This window comes from Notamacropus eugenii, chromosome 1 (genome assembly GCF_028372415.1).
Source record: "Notamacropus eugenii isolate mMacEug1 chromosome 1, mMacEug1.pri_v2, whole genome shotgun sequence".
NCBI lineage: Eukaryota > Metazoa > Chordata > Mammalia > Diprotodontia > Macropodidae > Notamacropus > Notamacropus eugenii.
The window spans coordinates 537511928-537537315 of record NC_092872.1 but is presented as its reverse complement, the minus strand read 5'-3'; the positions used below and the strand labels follow the sequence as shown (position 1 = coordinate 537537315).

Genomic DNA, 25388 nt, shown 5'->3' with positions numbered 1-25388 from the left:
TCACACCTACATAACCCTTTATAATCAAAGTTACTAGAATCCTCAGATGGTACTTTGTCAATGTATTCAGATAATACTTAAGTGGGTTTGAGGTTAAAGTTGAATAAGAAATTGTTACTGCTGAATTAGAAAACAGATCTGGGAATAAATAACTTGGTTTAAGTTTCCTTTCTTTTCCTATCCTGTCACACAACAGCACATAACCAGGTAGTACTATTACAAGAAGTAACTATTATAAATAATAAAAGTAGGTCTTACAAAAAGGACTTGAGCAATATTTCTTGGTAGTGTGTCCTTTTATGGAAACATTAAAAAAGCATTATTAGAAGTTATTCATTTAAATATGAAAATAACTTGTATGTGTACACACCCATCTGTGTATATGAGACCCTTCTTTATAAGTTTTAATGTGATTTTGCCTGTAATATTTCCATTGAAATTTCCCAAAGTCATTAAGCAATTGCTTATGTGAATTATCATCAATGACTCATTAAGATTCAAACATAGGTTTTCATATCTTTTCAGAGCAGAAGATTCTATAGTGCTTTGGATGGCCTGTCACAAAACATATCAAGCTATACAGTGGCAAAGATTCTTAAGCACCGAACTTTTTAATTTGCTGTGAGTCACAATCAAAATAGCTCTTCAACTGCTAGCACTTCCAACCTATAGTCATTTCAATCAGCTGTTCAATTGTCATGAACCACTATGAATTGATTCTATAAACCAATTTCGATAAGAAGACCACTTGAGTGGCTGGTGCCAGGACATGAAGGTGCAAGTGGGCCATAGTGAAGAACGGAGTCCAGTGGAAACTCATTCTCACATGTCAGGTCAGTGACATACTTCTGCTGAAGAAAAGTTTTTCCAACAGTAACCATTTTCTCCACTAAAGTCAATCTATTTTCTTTTGAGTTTTTCAGTTTCCAATGTGCTTCTTTGGCTCCATGAGATAATGGTGTAAAACTCTACATCTGATGTCTTGAAAGCAAACCAGGTCTTCATTCTGATTGGGGAGTGCTTGGGTGTTAGGGCTCATCCCAGGGAGTGATCCAACAGAACTTGCACTTGGGGTCATAATCTTCCCTGACTGAACAGGTAGCCATTCCTTCCTCCATAGTGGTGCAGCTTGGGGCAGGAGGAGAAGTTAGCAAATAAGTGCTGAGGGACTCATGTTTCCCAGTCATGACTGTGGCCCAGGGCTTCCCACAGTCATTCTAAAGCTGAAGGAGGCCAACACCATGGGTACACTTTTTTTATTGCCTTAAAGGAATTTATATTTTTTACATAATTATTTCATTTGTTTTCAGTGTTCTATAATCACCTCCATATATTTTAGATTTTTTTTCCCTCCCTCTCCCTCTTTCCTCCCTCTCTCCCCACTCCCTCCCTGAGATGGCTTGCAATCTTATACACGTTCTACACATACATTCCTATTAAATACAATTTCACCAGAGTCATGTGGAATAGAAGAATTAAAATGAGTGCGAGAAACCATAAAGCAAAACAAAACAAAGCATAACACAAAAGAAAATGGTTTACTTCATTCTGTGATCCAATTCCATAATTATTTCTCTGGATATGGAAAGTGTTTTGCCCCAAAAGTCCACTGGGAAGTTTTTAGGTCCTTGCTTTGCTATGAAGGACTAAGACCACCAAAACAATTCCTCACACACTGTGGTTGTTGCTGTGTGAAAAGTTCTCCTGGTTCTGCTGCTTTCACTCAGCATCAGTTCCTATGTTTTTCCAAGCCTCTCTAAAGTCTTCCTGTTCATCAATTCTTATAGCACAATAGTATTCCATTACATTTATATTCCACAACTAGTTCAGACATTCCCCAATTGATGGACATCATTTTGATTTCCAGTTTTTGGCCACCACAAAGAGAGCTGCAATAAACGTTTTTGTACATGTGGGACTTCTTCCCATTTTGATGATCTCTTTGGGATACAGTCCCAGAAGTGATATTGCTGGGTCAAAGGGTATGTACATTTTTGTGGCCCTTTGGGCATAGTTCCAAATTGCTCTCAAGAATGGTTGTATCTCAGGTCCACCAACAATGAATGAGTGTTCCAACTCTCCCACATCTTCCCAAACTTTTATCATCTTCCTGTTTTGTCATCTTAGCCAATCTGATAGGTGTGATGTGGTACCTCAGAGTTTTTTTGATTTCCATCTCTAATCAATAGTGATTTTTCGTATGACTATAGGTATCTTTAATTTCTTCCTCTGAAAATTGCCTACTTATAACCTTTGGCCATTTATCAGTTGGGAAAGAGTTGGATTCTTGTATATTTGACTCAGTTCTCTATATATTTTAGAAATGAGGCCTTTATCAGAGACTCGAGTTGCAAAAATTCTTTCCTAGTTATCTGTTTCCCTCCTAATCTTGGTTGCATTGGTTTTGTCTATGCAAAAACTTTTCAATTTAATGAAATAAAAATTATCCATTTTGCACTTCATAATGATTTCTATCTCTTATTTAGTCAAAAATTTCTTCATAAATCTGACAAATACACTCCTCCTTGATCCACTAAATTGCTTATAGTTTCTATCTTTATTCTTAGATCAGGTACCCATTTGGAATTTATTCTTATGTATGGTGTCAGGCATTGATATATGCCCAGTTTCTACCACACTGTTATCCAGTTTTCCCGGCAATTTTTTGTCTAACAGTAAGTTCTTATCCCAGAAGCTGGGGTCCTAGGGTTTATCAAACAATAGAGTGTTATATTCATTGACTCTTGTGTCATGTGTATCTAATCTATTCCACTAGTCTACCCCTCTATTTCTTAGCCAGTACTAAGTGGTTTTGATAATTGCTGCTTTAAAATACAATTTGAGATCTGGTAGAGCTAGGCCATCTTCCCTAGCATTTCTTGTCATTAGTTTCCTTGATACTCTGGACCTGTTGTTCTTCCAGATAAATTTTGATATTATTTTTTCTTGTTCTAGAAAACAATTATCTGATAATTAGATTGGTATGGCACTGAATAAGTAAATTAATTTAGGTAAAATTGTCATTTTTACTATATTGGTTCAGTGTACCCATGAACAGCTGATGTTTTTCCACTTACTTAGATCTGACTTTATTTGTGTGAAAAGTGTTTTGTAATTGTGTTCATATATTCCCTGGGTTTGTTTGGGCAGGTGGACTCCCAGATGTTTTATAGGGTCTAGGGTAGCTTTAAAGGGGATTTCTCTTTCTATCTCATGCTGTTGGACTTTCTTAGTAATATATAGAAATGCAGGTGATTTATGTGGGTTTATTTTGCAACCTGAAACTTTGCCAAAGTTGTTTATTATTTCAAGTAGTTTTTTACTTGATTCTTTAGGTTTCTCTAAGCATATCATTATATCATCTGCCAAGAGTGATAACTTAATTTCTTCTTTACCTATTCTAATTCTTTCCATTTCTTTTTCTTCTATTATTGCTACAGCTAACATTTCTAGTATCATATTGAATAATTGTGGTGATAATGGACATCCTTGTTTCACCCATGATTTTCTTGGAAATGCATCTAGCTTATCCCCATTGCATATAATGATTGCTGAAGGTTTCAGGTTGAATCTGCTTATTATTTTATGTAAAATTCCCTTTATTTGTATGTTCTCTAGTGTTTTCAATAGGAATGGGTACTGTATTGTGTCAAAAGTTTTTTTGTGCCTCTATTGAGATAATCATGTGGTTACTGTTACTTTTGTTGTTAATATGATCAGTAATGTCAATAGTTTTCCTAATATTGAACCAGCCCTGCATACCTGTTATAAATCCTACCTGATCATAATGTATTATTCTCTTCATAAGTTGCTGTATTCTTTTTGCCAAAACCTTATTTAAAATTTTTGCATCTATGTTCATTAGAAAAATTGGTCTATCATTTTCTTTCTCTGTTTTGGCTTTTTCTGGTATCAAAACTGTATTTGTATCATAAAAAGAACTGGGGAGGACTCCTTCTTCCCCAACTTTCCCAAATAGTCTATATAGTATTGGAACTAACTGTTCTTTAGATGTTTAATAGAGTTTATTTGTAAATTCATGTGACCCTAGAGCTTTTTTTTCCTAGGGAGTTCATTGATGACTTGCTCAATTTCTCTTTCTGAGATGGGGTTATTTAAGTATTCAGCTTCCTCTTCTGTTAGTTTGGGCAATTTATAATTTTTTTAAAAATAATCATCTGTCTAATTTAGATTGTGACATTTATGAGCATAATGTTGGGCAAAGTAATTTCTAATTATTGTTTTAATTTCTTCCTCATTGGAGGTTAGTTGTCCCTTTTCATTTTTGATATTGGTAATTTGGTTTTCTTCTTTCTTTTTTTAAATCAAATTGACCAAAGGTTTATGAATTTCATTATTTTTTTTCATAAAACCAACTATTAGTTTTATTTATTAGTTCAATAGTTTTCTTAATCTCAATTTTGTTAACCTCTCCTTTTGTTATCAGTATTTCCAATTTGGTATTTACTTGGGGATTTTCAGTTTGTTCTTTTTCTAGTGTTTCCAGATGCATGTCCAATTCATTGACCTCCTCTTTCTTTATTTTTTTCATGTAGGCAATCAGATATAAACTTCCCCCAAGAACTGCTTTTACAATATCTCACAAGATTTGGTAGGTATTCTCATTATTGTCATTCTCTTGAATGAAGTTGTTGATTCTTTCTATGATTTGTTGTTTAACCCACTCATTCTTTAGGATTAGATTATTTCATTTACAATTAATTTTTGGTCTATCTTTCCATGACTTTTGATTACATATAATTTTTTATTGCATTGTGATCTGAGAAAGATGCATTGACTATCTCTGCCTCTCTGCACTGGGTTTTGAGGTTTTATGACCTAGTACATGGTCAGTTTCTGTATATATGCCATGTACTGCTGAAAAAAGGTATATTCTTTTGTATCCCCATTCAATTTTCTCCAGAGATCTATCATATCTACCTTATCCAGAGTTTTATTTACCTCCTTAACCTCTTTCTTGTTTATTTTGAGGTAAGATTTATCAAGTTCAGAGAGGGGGAGATTGAAGTCCTCCACTAATATAGTTTTGCTTTCTATTTCTTCCTGCAACTCCCTTAACTTCTTCTCTAAGTGTTTGGTTTCTATACCATTTGCAACATATATTTAGTATGTTTAGTATATTTACTAATATTCCTTCCTTGTCTATGGTGCCTCTTAGCAGGATATAGTTTAGTTCCTTATCTCTTTTTAATAGATCTATTTCTGCTTTTGCTTTGTCTGTGATTAAGATTGCTACCACTGCTTTCTTTTTTTTACATCACATGAAGCCCAATATATTGTGCTGAAACCTTTTACCTTTCCTCTGTGTGTATCTCTCCAATTCAAATATGTTTCTTGTAAACAACATATTGTTGGATTATGGTTTTTAATCCATTCTGCTATCCGTCTTCATTTTATGGGAGAGTTCATCCCATTCACATTCACAGTTATGATTACTATCTGTGTCTTTCCCTCCATCCTCTTTCCCCCTCTTGTGCTTTTAGTTCTCCCTTCTCCCTTTCTCTCTACAATAGAGTTTTAATTTTTGAGTACTTCTTCCCTCAGTCTTCCCTTCCTTCTTTCAGTCCCCCCTCCCTTTTACTCCCTTTTCCCCTTGCTTCTTCCCTCCCTTTTAGACTCCCCTCACTTTTCTTTCCCTCTTCCCCTCCTACTCCCTATAGATCTAGTTATACTTCTATATTTAACTGAGATTATTGTTCCCTCCTAGAACCAAATTACATGAGAGTAAGTCTCAAACAATGCTCATCTTCCTTCCCTCTTTCTTTTTACTGTAATATATTTTTGTGACTCTTCCTGTGATGTAATTCACCATTTTCTGACTCTTCCTTGTCACATCTCCTGTTACAATCTCTCCACACCCTTCTATCACATTTTTATCATCATATCATTTACTTTATACTCGCTCCCTCTATCTATGTGTATCCTTTTTATAGAACATGATAAATATACAATTCTCAAGATTAACAAGTATCATCTTCCCTTATAGGAATATAAACAGTTTGTCCATATTGAATAGCAAGCTTTTTTTTGTGTTTACCTTTTTATGTCTCTCTTGAGACCTGCATTTGAAGATAAAAGTTTATATTGAATTCTGACTTTTTCTTAGGAATGTCTAGAAATTCCTTATTTCATTGAATTTCCATCTCCTTTCCTGAAATATTATTCTCAGCTTTGCTGGGTAATTAATCCTTGGTTGTAGTTCCAACTCCTTTTCCTTATGGAGTATCGTATTCCAGTTCCTTTGATCTTTTAATGTAGAAGCTGCAAGGTCCTGTGTGATCCTGACTGTAGCTTCTCAATATTTGAATTGTTTCTTTTTCTGGCTGCTTGTGGTATTTTCTCCCTCACTTGATAGTTCTGGAATTTCCATGATATTCCTTGGTGTTTTTAGTTTGAGGTCCCTTTAAGGAGGTAAACAGTGGATTCTTTCAATGACTATTTTGCCCTCTGGGTCTAGGACTTCTGGGCAATTCTCCTTGACGATTTCTTGGATTATATTGTCCAGCCTCTTTTTTTCCATCATGGCTTTCTGGTAGACTAATACAATCTGTGCCATCATGGCTCTTTGAAGTTCAAGTTGGTGACTTACAGACATTTAATCTGTGAGCTCATAGTCTCAGCAGCCACCACTGCATATACCTGGGCCTCTGTGGCTCTCACTCTCTCCGTTCCTCTGGACTCCCATCCTGGACTGATATTCCTGAGATTCCAAAGTAAAGCTGAAGCACTTGGCCCTGCCAGGGCTGGGACACCACTGGTACAGCCTGTGCGCTGTGCATTGTGTGCTCCTCCAACCTCATGCAACTGATCCTTCCTATCTACAATCCAGTTTGTCCTGGGCTGTGAATATACCACAGTATCTCTCCTATTGCATTCTGCCCCTCCCAAATCCTGTCAGATTCTCTTTTTAGAGGTATCCGAAGGAGTTTGTCTAAGAGCTTAGGGGAGTAGTTGTTCTCACTCTGTCATCTTGTCTCTGTCCATGGATGCACTTCCATTTTTCTAGGAAATACAGTACTGTTTTGGAAAGGGGCAAAGATGATTGAGTCCAGAAGAAAAGAAGCAGAAGAAGAAATAGAAATGTCAGTTAAACAATAGATAATTAAAAGAGCTAAAGAAGTATTGGAAGGGGGAAATAGGTTAAAGAGAAAATACTCCTTAGATAGACTAGGAAAGTCATTGAAAATGAGATAAGAGAAAAAGAGAGAAGCAGAGGTGGAGTGGAAGAGTGTGACAGAGAGATTCATGGCCTTAAAAATGTATGCATGTGTTTTAATAGACTAACACAAAAAATGATTTAGACTCATGAGAAAGAGATAAATTTGATCTTCTAGGCAAATCTAAGTCTTGGAACATAGAATATTTATCTGAATTATAATTAAAGAAGAAGACTCTTACATTCAAAAAGAAAAAATAAATGAGGTGACAGGGAATCTAACATTGTTAATGAAAAGAATATGCTGATGAAAAAAATATGAATAAAAATTAAGAAGAAAGGTGGAGAGAATTTGTTTGAAATTCAATGGTTGGAGAAATAGAAATATTGACATGAAACTATGGGATGATCACATGGAGAGAGTAAAAGATAAGCAGTTAATACCAGTACCTTTCTCCACGTGAGACCGTCTTGATGTTAGATGAATTTGAAAAAAGTGTCCAGCATAGGTAACTCATGGCAGGCAATGGAATAGATTTATATAATAAGGGCAGGAAGTGATATGTTTTAATATGAATTATTGGAGTAATCTTTTACACACATGAAATGACTAATTCATTTGAATATTTAAGTGCCTTTTCCTCCAGGACAAGTGAGTTTAACTTCACTTTCTCTTTTTGAAAAGGTAGCTAAGCAGTGAGAGGTTTACAACTGAAAGATAAAGTATGCAGATTTTAGGAAATTATTTGAAAAAGTCTTTCATGCTATCCAGCTTGTGGAAAGATAGTGAGATGTGGACTATATGACATGACTGATAAATTCTGAACTGAATAACTGGACCCCCAGAATAGCAATTTATGTGAAGAAATATCATTGGGATTATTATAAACTCATACAGTTGCTTACAAAAAAGTTATCCCGAATGAATGCAATTCCAACTTTGTTTAATAATGAGTTCTCATAATAAATTTCTATAGAATCTTCCATAAGAATAATTTCAAACTTAACAAATAATGAGTATTGTATATAGTCATTTTTAGAGAGTTTTAAATGCTTTGGTTTTATGGTATTTATTTTTGGTGGGGAAGATTAGAAACCATCATTTCAAGATACTATCAATAACCTTTTTCATAGTCATTCATTCAGTATTCATTCACTCCTTCATTAATTCATTCTGCAAGAATTTATTGAGCATCTATGTTCCATGCACTGTGTCAGGGACTGGAATACAAAGAGGGAGGGAGTAAGAAGCCTATATTGTTCCTACATTAAAAGAACTTAAGATCTCCATTTTGGTCCCTAATAATATGAACAAGGCATCCTTGAGAATTGTCTCATGTATTGCATTTGCACTATTTAAAGTCAAAATTATGTAAAATATGGTAATTGTTTCTATCTCAGTGGAAATAAGCAAGGTGAATTCAAATAATGGGACTACTTCAGGGTATTCCTTGTTTCTATTAATTGGGACTGGGGTAGATATTGCTTTCAGGTTTACATACATTTCTTCTGATTACACACATTATTCTAATTACATGCACTACCTCATTACAGCCTTACAGTAACCCCATTAAATGGCTCATCTATACCACATTTTTTGGCCATTTTATGGAATAATGAAAAAGTTCAGAAAGAAGTAGCTTTCCCAATGATAAAGAGCTAGTAAATGATGCAGATGAGACCAGAGTTTGATACTTCTTCAAGTCTGGTTCTCTCTACATTGTATTTGTATTTGGACAATGGTATCGGTGTGAATGATGGAGAGAGAGAGAGAGATAAATGACAGGAAGCAGGGAAAGATGGAGGAGGGAAAGAGGAATGAGAGACAGAGAGAGAGAGAGAGAGAGAGAGAGAGAGTGAGAGAAACAGAGAGAAACAGAGAGATCTAACAAATTCATGATTGTTCTTTACAATATTCCCGAGACAGAAACAAGACAGAGAGACAAAGTAGGTAAAACATTTGTAGATGCTTGCTATATGTCAGAGGCTGTGCTAAATAAATAGTTTTCTCTCATCGTGTGATATTACCTATGTAATAAGGTGTCATTAGAAAGAGTTTCAATTTATATTCTCACAATCACTCCATTGATTCCTTGAATATTTTAAGTGATCACCACTAGAATCTGTGAATCTAGGAAAACCAAAGGAAAATAATAGAGGATCATTCTGTCCAACTGGTTATCAGAATTTTGACATTATATTATATTAAAGAGGTAAATCATAACAATACTTCAGGATGACATCTTGTATTTCATTGAATAATTAGCCTACATGTTTAAAAATATTGAAACATAAACAGTGCATCAGCCACAATGTCAGTACTGACAGGAGAAACCTAAGACCATGACATCTTTTTCTTAAGGATATTTTGGTTTGTTTGGTTTGTTTCTCAAAAGCATTATGAGATGTGCCAGAATGATCAGTAACCAGGGAAATCAGATTGAGAGGAGGTCAAAACTATCACCAGATTTCCATATTCAGTGTAAATTTCAACTCTGAATCTTTTTATACTAGCCTAAACTGGTCCTGCCCTTTGTGATTTCTTTAAGGGATCAGTCTGTCAGAATTCAGGACCCTGAAATTTGAACTCTGCCTTCCTCCTTGACATATATATATATGTGTGTGTGTGTGTGTGTGTGTGTGTATGAATATGTGTATACATACATATACACATGCACATACATATATACATATATACACATATATGGAACATATATATGTGGAACACATATATGGAAAAATTATCTTAGAATATAAATATAGATGAAATAGCTTAGAATAGTGATTTTCTTAGAATTTTGTGTCTAATGCTTCTGTATGAGAATTAAGATTAGGTGTTTTTACATTTATTGTTTTGTTTTGAAGGCAGAGCAGATTTTCCTTGGTTCCCAGCTTGAGGAAAATCATTATAGATGCCCAGCACAATGCTATTTTGTCCAGAAGGCCTTTCCCTGCTGAGATACTCTTCAATTCCAAGTATGGATTTATTTTTCCAGTTACTCTATGAGTCTGTACATCACAATATTAGTTTCCATTAATACTTGACTTAAACAGCATTCTTCTGGGATGCCCTTAAGCTTTGAGTGAGCTTTTGATTCAGAGTCTAAAGTGTTGTCATGTAGGCAGTCATCCAAATGAGCAGGGTCTATCCCCAGATCACTCAACTTCCCTTTCCAGAACAGATCCAGTGACCTTCACCCTTGTAAGGTGAACTATAAACTATTATAAAGATTAACTTGATATTCTACATGGAAAGTGGTCTATACTGTATTCTGACAAGGATAAATATTTTGTTGGGTGGCTTTTCATACTTTTCCAGTAATTTATCATGATGTGAAAAATGTATTACTTTGTTAATTCTTCCCTAGAGATGCTATTGGTTCAGCTCTAGGTGAATTCAACTAAAATTCAATTCACCTTGAGGTTTATTCATGCAATGCCAGGCCTAGAGGCCTGAGGGCTACCCGAGTCTTACCTTACCTGTCCCAGGTCTTCGGTTGGCCAAACCGGATAAACGTATGAGAGAAGAGACTTTCCGGAGTCGAACAAGGGTTAGGCTTTATTCAGGGTCCTGGTTACATGTGCAGGGGGAGCACTTCCTTAGGAGGGAGAGAGAAATCTCCCAAGGAGGCAAAGATCTTACGGTAAGAGATTGGAAGTAGAAGTGTAAGTGGGGAGAGAGGGGGAGGGGAGAGCGAAGAGAGGAAAAACGGAGCCTTCTGTCCTGTCAGGGCCCCTCCGCGCTAAGAGCGCCTTCAGGCTTTCCTGACCCTAATTAAGCTCCCCGGGCGTGTAGTTTGCACCTGAATACCGTGCCTGTTAGATAACAATAGGTGTGCCCAGATCCGGGACAGTCTCGAGGGCTGGGATGCTCCTCCCATCACGTTTCTCACGGGAAGAAGTGGAAATACACGAGATAGCTCGGTCTCACTCCTCGATTCCCTGGTGTTTCATAGGGGGCCTCATGAGAACTCTAAGATTTAGAAGTTCCCACCTTTACCCGCCCGAGACTATCCACATGGAATTGAGCTTCCATCCCCAACAATGCAACAGTTATCTCCTAAACAAAATGGTCAACCCTAGGTGCATTCATTTCTCCTCTTACTTTCTTCCAAACCTTGAAACTGATTTCTGTCCTTATCATTCAACTCTGAATGCTCTCTCCAAAATTGTCAGTAATCACCTCTTTTACAAGTTTTGTGTTCTTCTCGCAGTCCTCACAGTTAGTTACTATAGATCATTCCCTTACCAGGCTGCTTTCTTCCCTCTGGCTTTTTCATGACATAAATCTCCTGGTTCCATTCCTATCTATTCTCAGTTCTCTTTGTTGGATCTTCATGCATGTCATGCCCACTAATCATGTATGCATGCCAACATTCTTTTTTTTTTCTTCCTCACTATTACATTGCTTGATGATTTCATCACCTCTCATAGGATTAACTATCATCTCTAGACGTATGAGTTGCACATATATATACCTGGCTCTAATCTCTCTAAAGAATCCTAGAACCACATGATCAGCTGCATTTTGTATATCTCCAATTGCAGGTCTTATCTTAAACTTAAGATGTCCAGAAGAGAATTGATTTTCCCTACCCTAAAACTGTCCTTTCTTCCTGACTTTGCAATTATTGTTTAGTTACATATTCCCAGTTACATACCCTGGCAACTTCCACATCCTACTTAACTCTCTACTTATACATTCATTCCACTCATCTAATTCCTTGTCATCTTGCTGTTTCTATCTTCCTAACATATTTTCTATATGTCTCCTTTATACTCATATAGTTGCCAACCTGGTATAAGTTTTCATTGCCTCATGTCTGGACTATTGCAATAGCTTTGTAATTGGTGTCCTTGCATCAGTTCTTGCCCCAATCTCATATGCCAAGGTAACCTTCCTAAAACACAGGTCTGACCATGATGCTCACTTACTCAGTAAACTGCCATGATTCCTTATTATCTCCAGAGATAATTTAGGTTTTCATTTAAAGCTTTTCACAATCTGACCACTTCCTAACTTAAAGGTATTTTGGGGATATAGGATGGTTTCTTTGTTTGTTTTAATTTCAAAGACATGATGACATTTATTTTACTCCTTGTAGACATACCAGTGTGATGTGTTCACAGTTGAAAACCAGAGTATCCAGAAAAATCAGAAATCCAGTACTCTACAGACCAGTCAGTTTTAGTGACTGAGATGGTAAAATGTCCATGCTGCTATCAACCATCCAGTAGATCAGTCATGATGAAGAACAAATACAACCTAAATAGAAATTTTACTACTTTTTTTCTTATACACGACTCTCATCTACACACTCTACAATCCAGTTATAATGGCCTGCTTGAGTACTCCATATCTTCAATCTCTTGATCTCTGTATATCTTTCATTCTTGAAATATTTTTCATGCTGACATCCATATCCTGGTTTTCCTGGATTCCTTCAAATCCCACTTTCTCCTTCCAAATTTCTTCCTTCAGACAATATCTTCTATTTTTGTACGTATACACATATACATATATACATATAAATATATACCTATACATGTGTGTACGTAGATGTGTGCATGTGTGACTATACACATCATACATACAAATGCAAACATTCATGCACACATATACATATATGTGTGTGTTTGTATGTGTATGTATATGAAGTTAGGTGGCACAGTAGAGTACCAGGCCTGAAGTCAGGAAGATGTGTGTTGCAATCAGGCCTCAGACAATTATTATCTGTGTGACCCTGGGAAGTCACTTAACCCAGTTTGTCTCAGTTTTCTCATCTGTAAAATGACCTGTAGAAGGAAATTTTGAAGGATTCCACTATCTTTGCCAAAAGAAAAAAATAGGGTCACAAAAAGAAAGAACTGAAGTGACTGAACAAAAATATATAGACATACATATATGTTTGTGTATATATATATATATATACATATATGTATGTAGGTATGTATATACAAATATATACGTACATATGTGTGTATAGTTGCATGCATATTGTCTCTGTCATCAGAACCTTGGGTGCAAGAATTGTTTTTAAATTTTCTTTGAATTACTAGAGCTTCAAATAGTACCTGGCACATAGGAAGCACTTAAGAAATGCTTGTTGGTTAACCTGTCTGATTTTAGACAAATCCTAACTCTGAAATTTTCCCTTGATTTAATATGAACCTTAAGGAAATATTACTGCAAAATATAATATTAACAGAATATAAATCACATAAAATATTTCAGGTGGGAAAAATTGATGCAAAAAGTCTTGAATTTCCATCATATGCTACAAAACCTTTTGACAAATAATTGAAATTGCGGATATAAAATTGCATTAAAGAGGTAGGCAGTTTGGCATACAGTAGTCAGAAGGTGTTAGACCATATTTTGGCTGCCATTTACTGGAATAAAAGGATCTCAGAACTGAAAGAGAACTCAGAGGTATCTCTTACCTAAATCATTAATGTCCTTTACAATATCCCCAAAATATGATCAAATAGTCTATGCTCTAGAGCTTTTCAGTAACAGAGAATACATTGCTTTATAACATATATAGGGTGCCTACTCAACTTTTGGGTGGCTCTAATTATCAGGACAACCTTATATCCATTAACCATCATCTGCCTTCCTCTAACTTGCCTCTGTTGGCTAAGTACAGTCAAATAGAATAGGTCTCATGCCTTCAAATATTTGAAGATAATTTGTTTTATGAGTATAGACAGGTTATTTAACATCTATGAGCCTTAGTTTTCTCATCTATAAAGTGAGTGAGTTTGACGAGATGACCTCTAACTTCCCCTCCAGTTTTACATTTGTTATCTTATGAACCTGCAGTCATTCCTTCCGTTCTCCCCTGCCAAGCATCATCTTTGCCAAGCTAAATATCTTCAGTTCCTTCAGCTGGTGATTCTTATATGGTCTAGTTTTGAGTCCACTCTACTTTGACTTCCTTTCTCTACTGTACTTCCCTCTTATCAATATTTCTCTTAAAATATGCACCTAGACATAGAAATAACAAGAACAGTAATAAAAACAATGATAAGCTTTTTAAGTTTTATAAAGCATTTTATAAATATCATCTCATTTAATCCTATCAACAGCTTTGGGAAGTAGGTGCTATTATTACCCTTATTTTACAGATAAGGAAACTGAGGCAGATGGAGATTAAGTAACTTTTCCAGGATCACACAGTTAGTAAGTATCTAAAAGTTGAATTTAAATTCAAGTGTTCTGGCTCCACAGCCAATATTTTATCCTACATTTAACCTAACTAAGGATATGTTATGGCCACATTGAAAAAGAGTGGGGTGGAGCCAAGATGGTGGAGTGAGAGAAACAACTCACCTACGCTCTTAAACAAACTCCTTCAGATACTTCTAAAAAGAGAATCTGACCAAATTTTAGAGGTGCAGATTCCAATAGGAGATAGACTGTGGAAGATTCAAAGCCCAGGACAAACTAGAAGGTCCACAGGAAGGAACTGTTTGGCAGGGTGGGTCCACAGCACACAGCACAGAAAGTCCAGTGCAGTGAAGCAGGAGGGCCCAGGAAACCTGAGACAGCAGCAGGTAGAACCAGTGGAGCGGCATCCCAGGATGAGAGACCAGCAGATTCCAGCTAGTGACAGCCACTGAGAACCAGATATCAGCTGCAGCAGCTCCTGAGACTTTCAGACTGCAGATTAAATGTCTGTAAGTCACCTACTTGAACTTCTGGGAGCCAGGATGGTGGAGTGATCAGTAAATGCTCTCTCCTCCCCCCTTGATGACCTTTAAAGAACCATAAAATATTTCCCCAGAAAAATCCTGGATCAGCTGGAACAGCAGAGGGGGGAAATAGTCTCACAACACCTGAGGCTAGGAAAATAGCTAAGGGGGATTCCTCCTGCTGTGGCAGAGGCAAACCAGAAGGAAAGGTAAGCCAAGGCAGAGGAAACTCACACTAGAACACAGGCAAGCCTCAGCACCTTGAGAGAAGCCCCAGGAGGGGTGGAAACTCACATGAGGATCTAGGCGTGTCTCAGCACTCCAGGGGAAATGGGAAGACAATAGGGAAGCTGGGATCAACATACCCTGAGCTGACTTTTGCCTCAGTTCAGCTGAGGAGATCTCCCATGACCAGACCAACCCTGCCCCACACTTAATAAGTTAACCCCAGGGCTGATCAGGGAATCACAAAACAAAAACCTGCTCTTAGCTTTTTCACACAAGTCAGCTCAACACCAAGTTCTACACCTTCTAACTGAAAGAACCAGAAGCTACAACACATAATCACCATCATGAACAATAAAAAGCAAAAGCAGGGAGAAAAAAAACACAGAATCTTTCTATGGGGACAAAGAGCAAAACACAAATACCAAAGAGGTCAGTGGTGAGACTGGACTTCCATCTGAAACTTCAGAAGGGTCTATGAAATGCTCACAAGCACAAACAGCTCTCCTAGAACATCTGAAGAAGGAAACAGAAGAAAAACTGGCCAATGATTTTAAAAGTATCAAAAAAAGAATTCACTGACGAGAACATCTCTTTGAAAAGGAAAATTGAACAAATGGAAAAGGAAGTACCAAAATTAACTGAAGAAAATAACTCCCTAAAAGGAACAATTGGACAGATGGAAAAGGAGATGCAAAAGTTTACTGAAGAAAACAATGTGATAAAGATTAGAATTGGGCAAGGAGAAACTAATGACTCTATGAGACAGTAAGAATCAGTCAAACAAAATCTAAAGAATGAAAAGATAGAAGAAAATGTAAAATATCTAATTGGAAAAACAACTGACCTGGAAAAATAGATCCAGGAGAGAAAATTTATGAATTATTGGCCTGCAAGAAAGCCACAATGAAAAAAAAGTCTGAACAACATTTTCCAGGAAATCCTCAAGGAAAACTTCCCAGAAGTGCTAAATCCAGAGGGCAAAATACTCATATAAAGAATTGACTGTTCACCTCCCAAAAGAGATCCCAAACTCAAAACCCCAAGAAATATCCTTGCCAAATTCCAGAACTATCAAATGAAGAAGAAAATACTACAGGGAGCCAGAAAGAAATCATTCAAATATCAAGGAACTACAGTCAGGATCATATAGAACCTTGCAGCTTCTATATGAAAAGATTGAGGGAATTGGAATCCAATATTCCATAAGGCAAAGGAGTTGGGACTATAACCAAGGATCAACCACCCAGCAAAGTTCAGCATAACATTTTGGGCAAGGAGATGGGCAACGAAATAAGGGATTTCCAGACCTTCCTGACAAAAACATCACAACTTAACAGAAAATTCGATCTTCAAACACAGGTCTCAAGAGAGTCATAAAAAGGTAAATGAAGGGGAAAAATATTTGTTACTCAATTTGGACAAACTGTTTACCTCCCTATAAGGGAAGATGATATCTGTTTATCTTGAGAATTGTGCAACTATTATGAAATATAAAAGGGATGTACATAAAGAGAACAGGTATAAAGTAAATGATGGCATCTTAAAAAAATGATTTATGTATGTGAAGGGATTGTAACAGGAGGTGTGAAAAGGAGGAAGAAGAAAAATAGTAAATTACATCACAAGAAGAAGTACAAAATTATAGTAGAGGGAAAGAGGGGAGGGAGATGAGCATTGTCTGAGAGGTATTCTCATCTGATTTGGTTCAAGGAGGGAACAATAAACTTAAGTGTATAATCCCAACTAGCTCTATAGGCAGTAAGAGAGGAAGGGAGAAGAAAGGGGAGGGGAAGCTAAAAGAGAGGGAAGAAGCAGTAAAGGAAAAGAGGAGTAAAAGGGAGGGGGGCTAAAAGAAGGAAGGGAAGGCTGCAGGAGGCGGTGTTGAAAAGTGATAACTATTGAGGAGGGGAAGGGAGACAAGAAAGTTAAAAGCACAAATGGTGGGAAAGAGGATGGAGGGAAATACACAGATTGTAATCATAACTGTGAATGGGAATGGAATGAACTCTCCCATAAAACAGAGATGGATTGCAGAATGGATTAAAAGCCATAATCCAACAATATGTTGTTTACAAGAAACACATTTGAAATGGGAGGATACACACAGGATAAAGGTCAAAGGTTGGAGCAGAATATATTGTACTTCAGGTGACGTAAGAAAAGCAGGAGTAGCAATCTTAATCTCAGACAAAGGAAAAGCAGAAATAGATCTAATCAAAAGGGATAAGGATGGAAACTATATCCTGCTAAAAGGCACCATAGAAAATGAAGCAATATCATTACTAAATATGTATGCTTCAAATAGCATAGCATCCAAATTCTTAGAGGAGAGGTTGGGGGAGTTGAAGAAAGTAATTGACAGCAAAACTTTACTAGTGGGGGACCTCAACCTCTACCTCTTGGAACTTGATAAATCTAACTTCAAAATAAACAAGAAAGAGGTTAAGGAGGTAAATAAAATCTGGATAAGGTAGATATAATAGATCTCTGGAGAAAATTGAATGGGAATAAAAAGGAATATCTTTTTGCTCAGCAGTACATGGCACATTACAAAAATTGACCATGTACTAGGACATAAAAACCTCACAATCCAGTGCAGAAAGGCAGAGATAATCAATTCTTAGATCATAATGTAATAAAAATTATATATAATTAAAGACCATGGAAAGATAAGCCAAAAATCACTTGGAAACTAAATAACCTTATCCTAAAGAAGGAGTCAGTTAAAGAAGAAATCAGAGAAACAATCAAAAATTCATTCAAGAGAATGACAATAATGAGACAACCTACCAAATTTTATGGGATACTGCTAAAGCAGTTCTTAGGGGAAGTTTTATATCTTTGAATGCCTACATAAATAAAATAGAGAAAGAGGAGATCAGTGACTTGGGAATGCAGCTGAAAAAGCTAGAAAAAGAACAAATTGAAAATCCCCAAGTAAATACCAAATTAGAAATACTGAAAACCAAAGGAGAGATTAATAAAACTGAAATTAAGAAAACTATTGAATTAATAAATAAAACCAATAGTTGGTTTTATGAAAAAACTAATAAAATTGATAAACCTTTGGTCAATTTGATTAGAAAAGGAAGAAAATCAAATTACTGATATCAAAAATGAAAAGGGTAAACTCATCTCCAATGAGGATGAAATTAAAACAATAATTACAAATTACTTTGCCCAACTTTGTGCCCACAAATTCGAGAATCTAAATGAGAAGAATGAGTATTTTAAAGAATACAAATTGCCCAGATTAACAAAAAAGGAAGTTGAATACTTAAACAACACCACCTCAGAAAAAGAAATTGAACAAGCCATCAATGAATTCCATACAAAAAAATCTCCGGTGCCAGATGGATTTAAGTGAATTCTATCAAACATTTAAAGAACAGTTAATTCCAATATTATATTGGAAAATTTGGGAAGAAGGAGTTCTCCCAAATTCTTTCTATGATACAAATATGGTTTTGATACCTAAACCAGGAAAAGACAAAACAGAGAAAGAAAATTATAGACCAATTTCTCTAATGAATATAGATGCAAAAATTTTAAATAAGATTTTAACAAAATGAATACAGCATCTTATCACGAGAATAATACATTATGATCAGGTAGGATTCATACAAGGAATGCAGGGTTAGTTCAGTATTAGGAAAACTATTAGCATTATCAATCATATCAACAATAAAACTAACAAAAACAACATGATTATCTCAATAGATGTATAAAAAGCTTTTGACAAAATGCAACACCCATTCCTATTAAAAACATTGGAGAACATAGGAATAAAGGGAACATTCCACAAAATAATAAGCAGTATCTTCCTAAAACTTTCAGCAAGCATTATATGCAATGGAGAAAAGCTGGATGCATTTCCAACAAGATCAGGGATAAAACAAGGACGTCCATTATCACCACTATTATTCAACATGGTACTAGAAATGTTGGCTATAGCAATTAGACAAGATAAAGAAATTGAAGGAATGAGAATAGGCAAAGAAGAAATTAAGGTATCATTCTGTGCAGATGATATGATGATTTACTTAGAGAATCCCAGAGATTCAAGTGAAAAACTACTTGAAATAATAAACATCTTTGGCAAAGTTGCAGGTTACAAAATAAACCTGCACAAATCTTCTGCATTTCTATATATTAACAACAAAGTCCGACAGCAAGAGACAGAAAGAGAAATCTCATTTAAAGATAGGGTAGACACTATAAAATACTTGGGAGTTTACCTGCCAAAAGAAACTCAGGGACTATATGAACACAATTACAAGACACTTTTTGCACAAATAAAGTCAGATCTAATGAGTGGAAAAACATCAGTTGTTCATGGGTAGGCCGAGCTAATATAATAAAAATGACAATTCTACCTAAATTAATTTACTTATTTAGTGCCATGTCAATAAAACTATCTGATAATTACTTTCTAGAGCTGAATAAAATAATATCAAAATTCATCTAGAAGAAAAAAAGGTCCAGAATATCAAAGGGACTAATTAAAAGAAATGCTGGGTAAGATGGCTTAACACTACCAGATCTCAAACTGTATTATTAAGTAGCAATTATCAAAACCACTTGGTACTGGCTAAGAAACAGAAGGGTAGACAAGTGGGGTATACTAGGCACTCAAGACACAGTAGGCAAGGAAAATAGTAACATCCTGTTTGATAAACCCAAGGACCCCAGCTTCTGGTATAAGAACTCACTGTTCAACAAAAATTGCTGGGAAAACCCATGCTTGACACCGTACAAAAGAATAAAGTCCAAATGAGTACACAATCTAGGTAAAAAGATTGATACCATGGACAAACTGGAGGAGCAAGGAATAGTGTATTTATCATATTTATAGAGAAGGGAAGAATTTGACTAAAGAAGAGATAGAGAGCATTTTGAAGTGCAAGATGGACAATTTTGATTACATTAAACTGAAAGTTTTTGCACAACCAAACCCAATGCAACCAATATTCGCCTCATTTCTAGAATATATAGAGAACTGAGTTAAATGTACAACAATACAAGTCATTCCTCAATTGATAAATGGTCAAAGGATATGAACAGGCAATTTTCAGAGGAAGAAATTAAAGATATCTGTAATCATATAAAAAAATTCTCTAAATCACTTTTGATTAGAGAGATACAAGTCAAAACAACTCTGAGGTACCACGTCACACCTATTAAATTGGCAAACATGACAGAACAGGAAAATGATAAAGGTTGGAGAGGATGTGGGAATGTTGGAACACTAATTCATTGTTGGTGTAGCTGTGAGCTCATCCAACCATTCTGGAGAGTGATTTCAAACTATGCCCAAAGGGCTACAATAATGTGCATACCCTTTGACCCAGCAATATCGCTTCTAGGACTGTATCCCAGAGATCATAAAAATGGAAAAGTGTCCCACATGTACAAAAATATTTATAGCAGCACTCTTTGTAGTTGCCAAAAACTGGAAATCAAGGGGATGCCCATCAATTGGGGAATGACTGAATAAATTACGGTATATGAATGTAATGGAGTACTATTGCACCATAAGAAATGATGAATAAGAAGACTTCAGAGAGGCCTGGAAGGACTTATATGATCTGAGGCTGAGAGAAAGGAGAAGAACCAGGAGAACTTTGTGCACAGCAACGACTACAGCATGAGAGAGTTTTTTCTGATAGACTTGGAACTTCGTAACAACGCAAGAACTTAAAAAAAAAAATTCCCAATGATCTTGGCAAAACGCCTTCCTCACTCAGAGAAAGAAATATGTAATTCATCCGCAGATTGTAGCAGATCATTTTTTTATGTGTGTGTATTATGCTTTGATCTGTTATGTGATTTCGTCTATTTTAATTCATCTACACAGCATAACAATCTTATTCAGGTGAGAGACCCTTTCTACTGTCCTTTGAAGCTGTATTTAGCTTTTGTGAGTTGAGAAGGTCTAGAATCCACAGCAGTCTCCAGTGATTCAGTCCCCTAAGGCCTGCTCTCACTCTCTTCACATAGGCATGGCCCACACTGCACTGTACTCCACTCTCAGCCTGGTGTAATAGACTCTTCCTGTCAACCTTCCAGATTGTCTTGGGCTGGAAATTTGCTTCAATCTGTCATTTTGTGGCTTCTGCTGCTCTAGAATTTGTTTAGATTCATTTTTACAGATTTTTTGAGAGGTTTAGAAGGAGAGCTATAGCAAGTCCCTACTTATACTCTTCCGTCATGGCTCTACCCTCAAGAAGCTCATGTTCTAATGGGGAAGATAACACATGTAGTTTTTTATCTGCAAGTCTGATCATTAAGGTGATGTCCTTAAGGTGAAGCAGCAAAGCAGGAGAATGTCTCTTTTTAATGCCTTTTCCATTGATAAAACTATCTCTTTCTCATCTTGAACTGTCTGACAATGCCAAGGCTTTTAGTAGCAAGAGATTTCTTTTCTATGTCTTCGGTAACTGTGGCTGTAGCACCTAAAGCAGCATTGTCATGCTGCTGTCTTCATAAGGGTTGCTTCCCAGATGATGTTTATAAGTACTGGACAGGAAGCATTGCTAAGACTCTTGGGTTCACAGTCCTAGTCTGCTTCCACAGGGGTCTGAGTAGAGATAGTGATCAAAATGATGTTAGTGATTTTACTTAACTAGAACATGTTGCCTGCTGTCTTTCCCTCAGGATGCCTTGCTGCTGGAGATAGGCTGGTTTGTCTGCCTCACTCATCACAATTTGTAGAAATGGTTGACCCACTCTTCCCAAGAGTTACTTCCCTGAAGTATAACAATGAGGAATTGCCTAGAAGCAGACCCAGTCCTTTAGGGGTTTTTTCCACTCCCAGCCATCTTGGACTCATTTACTTATTGGTAGCAATGGATCACCAGTTGCTGCTAGTGGTGATGAATTAAGTAAATCCTTTCTCTAAAATGAAATCTTTCCTTCATGTTATGACAAGTTATGATATGATATATGACAATAAATCCCTGCCCCCATGACATGGTAGAGATGAGAGATCCAGAGGTGTTTTACTGTACATACATACCTAAATGTGCATATATGTATGTATGTATGTATGCGTATGTGTATGAAAATGTGTATATGTGTGTGTATATATACATACTATATAGTATACATTATTTTTGTATATGTACATATTCTGATTTATTTTTTCTCTAAGATATTATTTGTTATATGGAATGACTTTGGGGACAGGGAAGAATACTGGGTAAATTTTAGAAATACATGTAAGAAAAATAAAGATGTCATTATTATTTTTTAAAATCCTCTTGTCTCTTCAGCCTACCATGAATGCACATGTCTATGAGGTTTGTGTATTTGTATGTGTATGTGTGTGTGTGTGTGTGTGTGTGTGTGTGAGCATGATTACAGAAGCTTCCTTCTTAGATAAACAGGCTTGGGACAAATTGTTTTTAACTGTATTGACCTGTTTCTAAACTATACTCAATTTGAGTTACAAATACCTTGATACCTGAATTTCCTGTGATCATCATTCTGAAACATCTCCCTCATCCATCTTGACAAATAAGGTTTTCTTTTCCTTTTGCAAGAGTTTAATCATTACTGCAGTCTGTTTTGGCCTCGCAGGATTACTTACAACATTTCTCTTGTCAATTATTTATTTTCTTTAACTTGTAATTTCCATGAAAATTTGTCCAAGATGTGTCACTAAGCTGCAAAGAATAATCAGCTATCAGTTATCTACAAAAAAAGAGGGGGAGAGTTAAGGTACAAATGATACATGTAGTGTAAAAATTAGGATTAGAAGAAGTTTTAGCACCTTCCCTTATTTTACAGGTGAGAAAGCTGAAGCTAAAAGGGGTGAAGGACTTGGACAATGTCACACAGATACTAAGTGTCAGTGCCAGGATTTGACCCTAGGATCTCCTGATTCCAAAATTCAACACTATCTTCTCTACACTGTAATATCAGATAGCTCATTTACAAATTTTTCATACTTTTAAAAATTTTCATTTTCAATTCATAGAAGAAAACAAGCATTTCCATAACACAGTACAACAACAAAAAAAGATGATTGCATATGAAACTGAAAATCTAACACATTCAACTTGCTATTCCTTCCAAATATACAATAAAGTTTTCACATAAATTTTCCCCTTTTTTTTACTTGCCTCCATAAGCCCCCACCCTAGAGATGCCTACCATTAGGCACAAATAGGTAGATAAATATAGAGATAGATAGATAGATACATACATATATATATATATATATATATATATATATATATATATACGTACATACACACACAGATATACATATATTCAATTATATATGTAAAATCATTCTATATATGGTTCTATTTATCAGTTCTTTCTCTGCAATCAGATAGTGACACCTTTCTTTATATAACCTTTATTTTTAATTTGTATTTTTATAATAATTCAATAAATAATTTTATTATAAATTATAATAATAATCACTCAAAGTTGCTTCTAAAACAATATTATTGTTGCTGTTATACAATGTTTTCCTGGTTTTGCTCACAAGGCTTTTCATCATTTCATGAAAGTCATTCCATGCCTTTCTAGCTCATCATTTCTTATAGCACAGTAGTATTCCATCACAAGCCTACATCATAACTTGTTCAGCCTTTCCCCCATTGATGGAAATCCTTGCAATTTCTAGTTATTTGCCATCATAGGTAAAGTTCTTATAACCATCTCAACTACATTCAAGTCATAATTGTTATTTGAGAATTTCCTTCCATCTTACTTTAACTTTATTTCTTTCTCAGCCATTCTTTTTACCTTGTCTCTCTTATATTATACTCTTTCCCCATTGTCTACCTCTGCTTCACCCATCCCCCCAGGAGTCTCCCCTTATCTCCCCACACCTTGTAATGTTAATCTAAGTGGGATGATGTTTCCCATTCATTAATAGGCCCAGGCAACCTGCTTAAATCACATGGAAACCTAAGTCATGTCTGGTGGGAGAAGCCTGCTGAAAGGATAGAATAGGAAGGGTGAAGAAAAATGGGGAGGAAGTTGGTGAGAGCAATTAGGGGTGGAGGAAAGGATACAGGGACAGGCACTGCTGGTCTTCTGAGTGTTTGTAGGAAGGTCCCAGCAAGGGATGGAAGTTGTGGGAATGGCTATGTCCCCTGCAGTGCTAATGTAAATTGACTTCTTGGTTACTATGATGGATTTGGCTTTCTGGTGTTGGAATTTGGCATTCTGGTGTCTGAGTAAATGCTTTTCTTCAGCCTTCTGTATGGAGAGTCTATTATACTTAGTGATTCAGAACTACATTGGCATATTCAGAGTCACCATTGATGCTGTGAATATTGCCTTGGTGATACATTTGGCATCACAAACAGAATTACAGGATATGAAATCTCTATGTGGAGGCAGAAAGGTTTTAAAGGAAGAAAAAAGATATCTCAGGATGGGAAGATTCCCCTTATTCCTCCCTAGAAAGGAAATGAGCTAAAAACACTGGATCCTGTGAAAACTGGGAATTGAGTTTACAGGAGGGGAGACCTGGAGATTTGGAAAGGAATTTACAAGAAATACTAACGTAACCAGGGAGAGAATTGGCAAGTGTATGTAGGAGAGCCTGGATTTTATTACCAGGGTACTGTATTGTGGGTAAAAAGCAGAAATGAGCTGCTAAAGGAAAAATAATTAAGAACGGAAAAGGGTTAGCTAGTTTGCATGGGAATTCTCAGCATTTGGGCTCTCGTTTCAGATAGCTAGATGGAGGGCAGACTTTATACAGACCCAACCTAGTTGCCACAGAGATGACTGCCAGTAGAATGCATGGGAGGAAAAATTTAACAAAGTCAGAGTTGGAAAATGAAACAATATTAGAGGGAGAAGCTTCTCAGGCAGAAGGACACCAAATACTAAGGCAGAAACAGGAGAACCAGAGGTCCATCACAATGTTTACAAAGACAATTGAGAATTTTACTCAGCCGGAAGCCGCAAATATTTTGAGTGGGTTCACCTAAAGGATGAGAGAATCATTAATATCTTAGATGGTGAGAATTAGTGATAAAGAGGCCATAGGAGTATCTATAGATGTCATAGATTGCTTGAAGTTTATAGGTATTTAGGCAGAATGCTTTAGTAGAACAAGCTTTTAGAGATTACAATAAATGAGGAGGTAACAAGATTAATCTGTTAGCTTTGGCTGCAGAACGATGCAACAAGCTGTATCCTACTGTGTCAATATGGCCTAGTTAAGATAGACCCTGGTATTCACTTAAGGAACTGTATCCACAATCATTCAGATTTATTGAAAGAATGGATTGTTGAAAGAACAGTTAAG

At 36.1% G+C, this 25388-nt stretch overlaps 1 pseudogene; it reads right to left on the bottom strand.

The window, feature by feature from the left end:
• Window positions 1–652: 652 nt before the first annotated feature.
• LOC140518772 (adenosine 5'-monophosphoramidase HINT3 pseudogene) lies at window positions 653–1187 on the bottom strand (annotated as a pseudogene).
• Window positions 1188–25388: the final 24201 nt, after the last annotated feature.